At 28.5% G+C, this 3,981-nt stretch overlaps 1 long non-coding RNA gene across 1 annotated transcript; it reads right to left on the bottom strand.

The window, feature by feature from the left end:
• Positions 1-226: 226 nt before the first annotated feature.
• LOC115886023 lies at positions 227-3,453 on the bottom strand. The gene is made up of 4 exons (XR_004050826.1): positions 3,178-3,453; positions 2,971-3,053; positions 2,718-2,882; positions 227-264 (listed from the first exon to the last, which is right to left on the bottom strand). It is a non-coding gene; the product is annotated as an uncharacterized LOC115886023 (long non-coding RNA).
• Between the last annotated feature and the right edge of the window lie 528 nt (positions 3,454-3,981).

A 3,981-nucleotide genomic window follows, 5' to 3' on the forward strand; every position in this document is an offset into this window, starting at 1 on the left:
GACGTTTAAAAAATGCTTTATTAAAAATTCGGAAAAATAAAAAGATGTGTGTCCAAGTTTCTTCTTTTTTTTGGTATTTTTAAATGCTGTAGCTCCTTAAATATCATGTTCATACTAAGTTTTATAACATTCCATTAAAATTGTAGAATCAGCAACATTACTAGTTACCTTGTTTAATTCCTCTTATACATATTGAATTATTTTTTCTGCTACCTTAAGATTTTTATATCCTTACACCTAATTTATGTGATTTTCTTAGCATATCTAAAATATAAAAATATTTCTTTTTGGATTATATCATTCTTCGGACAACAGATATACAGGGTGATTTTGAACCTATACGCATAATGTTGGGAAATTATTGCTGATGACAAATAATGACTAATAATGAAAAAAAAAGTTAGTAAAATATTTTTATTTACGAAGATAACAAACTATTTGGAGTAAAAACAAAAATCGTAAATTCCATTAAATTGAATGTGCACTAAATATTTTTATTTACGGAGATAACAAACTATTTGAAATAAAAACAGAAAACGTAAATTCCCTTAAATTGAATGTGCATTACTGATGAAGTTGATAAATTTTTGTGAAAAAAAAACTCAAATTATTTCAGAATCTAAAAACATTTTACTGACATTTTTTTTTTTCATTATTAGTCATCAGCAATAATTTCCCAAGTTTATGCGTACCTATAGGTTAAAAATCACCCTGTATATATTTTTCCCCCATGAAACAATTTTCAAAAAAAAAATATAAAAATGTATGGGTTATTATATCGTCGGCTTTATGACGAAAAGGCGTATCTCGATTTTTGCTACTTTTCAGGAGAGCAATTTAAAGAAAATCACTTACTTTATTTGGCCAATAAATGTAAAGCCTTTAATTTTTTAATAGTGTTTTTGTATTAACACCTTAACGGAGACATTGAGGAAACGTTCTGAAGATAAATTGAGCGTAAATTCTAATAAATAATTTATTTTTAGTTGTTTAATAGAGACAGGCCTTTTTGTTATAATAATAATAAATTTATTTTTCCGAACGAATAGTATACATACGCCCATGTAAAATAAATTTAAAAATGACGGTAAAGTGTTCTTAATAAGAAAAAAAATGATACAATATTCACATTATGGAATACTTACAAGAAAATACAATACATACTTACAAGAAAAAATCTGAAAATCCCCAAAAAATCAGAAACAAATATTTTTAAATACTTTTATTCGCGTTGGATTAGATCAACTGAAAACAAAGACAATTTTCATGCCAGAAGCAAAGACAATAATCAATTAAATTACTCTTATCTAGCTTATTTTAATAATATTGTTTTTTATACAAAAATGCACTATTTTAAATAATATATTTTTAGTAATTTTTTAGTTAATTGAGGGCATTAATACAGGGCATTTAAACTCACGGTCCATATAATAAAAACCAAACTAAACAAAACATGTTTCTTCATTCGTTTTTTTTTTATACAAATAACTGTGGAATAACAGTTTCTGTTTACCCTGTTCAATGATAACAAATTCGACTTCCATTCTACGTGTTTATGCTGGATGATGATAGGCAAAATAAATAAAAATTTCCAAAAATTGGTAGGGATGACAATACCAATGGCCTGACAATGATAATGAGATGAAAATTATTGTATTTTTCGGGCAAGTTTTTGGTTCGCTAAAATGTTCTTAGAGAAATTATGATTTCGGGAAATTTTCCATTACGGCAATTTTCGTTTCGTTCTTTTGCTTTATATCAAAATTTTCCTTTTATTCGGCCATTTATTCTCGGACAATCTTTTGCATACACGATACAGCTATGTGCAGAGTCTAGCTCATTCTAACAATGGTTTTTGGCAAAAAAATAGACTCTAAAATCACACTGTAAAAGAGAGCTGCTGCCATGATAGAAGTTTTATTTTGTCCCAAGCAACCGTCAGAAAATAATTAGATAGAATTGTGATTTTCTCTCGCATGCATTTTCATAACTTAAAATAAAAGGACCTATCACAAATTCCATCTTTCTTTTAGTATAACAATTGGTATAACAATAATTGATATAACAAAGAGCCCTATCTCAACATACGTCTCTTCGTCATAACGAAGAATTGTAGTATCTGAGATGGGGCAAATTTTTAACTAATATAAAATGAAAAAGGTACAATATTGAGATGCACAAATTCGCTATGTTAAAATATGACCCATTGGGCATGTCATGACGTTGATATCTCAAAATCGCCAAAAATTGAGATACGCCTTTTCGTCGTAAAGCCGACGATATAATTAAGAAATCTTAACAGGTTATTTTCCACACCACAAAGCCATAATATGTAGTATTAAGTCATAAAAAATATCTCAATATCAATCCAATACCACCAATACTCTCAAAATTCAACCTTTACCATATTGTCAAGATTTTATTTTGACATTACGGGAGCAAGAAATTACAGTAAATTAAGAAAAGAATAATCATAATAAATATACCAATATCAATATATCGAGTACAGGGTATTAAATACTACTATGTATTTCTACGACATAAACCACCATCTCTCTTCTAAAGAGTAAAAGAAAAGATAAAACATAAATCTTATTTTAATCCTATCAGCATTCTTCGATAAAATATGTGCCTACAATGGCTATTAATCCACTAACATGATAATTTTAAGAAATTATGATATAAACATTATAATCTTTAACTAGGTGAAATGTTACCTCTATCTCATTGACCTGTATTGTGTTATAAGGATCATCTTCTTCTTCATGTCCCATTTGCATGTCCCATTTGCATGTTGGGGTCATTTGTTCCATCTTCTAATCGTGCCAATGCAAGTGTGTTGTCCTCAGCTCTGGGAAACAATGTTTTCGCATCCGAAAGATCTAAAATGAAAAGAAAAATATCAATAAATAATATATGAGAGAAACCAGAGAGTTTAGGAGATACAAGATAAGTTAACGAAATGCTTACCTATTTTTGTGTAAGTCCAGCGCTTCACAACTGCCTCCCATCGTCAAATTCTTGCAAGAAGGAACATCCAACATAGTTTTAACCTGAAATATTAAAATAAATATTCGTTTTTTAAGTTGAGTATAATAATATACTCATATAAAATCTTAAGAAAAGATAACAAAAAGAGGTTAAAAAATAATATAAAGTAATAATTGCTGTTCTCACCGTAGCGAGTAGTTATTTCAAAAACCAAAATAATTTGGCAACTGCTACTAATATCTGAATATTTTATCTTCTACTCCTATTCATGCCCCCATATATTTATTTCTTTTTTTCCATTTTCCAAAATTTTCTTGACTTTATGATGAAGGAAGATATAATTGGATTCCAATTAATTCCCTAGAAGTTTCATACAAAAAAAGAAAGAAGTATTAGTATTGATATACTTTAAAAATACAATATTATTTTATTGAACGAGCAATTTATGTTAGCAATTATTCACGCAAGGTGACGTTTGCGTCACGAGCCGTAGGCGAGGGGCGCAAGTCACCCGAGTGAATAATGGCTATAAATTGCGAGTTGAATACTATACTTTGTCCACGGCCATTATAATAATTATGAGGAGTGTTTGAATTTTTATTTTTAATGTTAATCTTACTATTAATTATTGTATTCATGTTTTAGGGGAAAATGTCACTACCTACTTAAAATTTGGCAATTTCAAACGTCAAAATTAACTAAAAGATAATAAAAACGTCAATAACATCAGTTGCTATGCATCGAGAGTTGCAGTCATCTCGAACTATTCTATTTTCAAATATTTGGGAAGTTTATTATTAGATGTGTTTTACGACATACCTGTATATTAGTACTTTTTTCTACCACCTTTAGTAAAATAAATTCGTTCAAAAATGATAGATCGTACCACCAGCAGCTGACTTTTGGTTGTTTTGTGTAACTAAAGTTGGTAATTTATGATTTATTTATCGTTATATATGTATTTGAATTTTATTGATGCCTCTTCAAGTT

This window comes from Sitophilus oryzae, unplaced genomic scaffold (assembly GCF_002938485.1).
Source record: "Sitophilus oryzae breed Bouriz unplaced genomic scaffold, Soryzae_2.0 scaffold_466_pilon_pilon, whole genome shotgun sequence".
NCBI lineage: Eukaryota > Metazoa > Arthropoda > Insecta > Coleoptera > Curculionidae > Sitophilus > Sitophilus oryzae.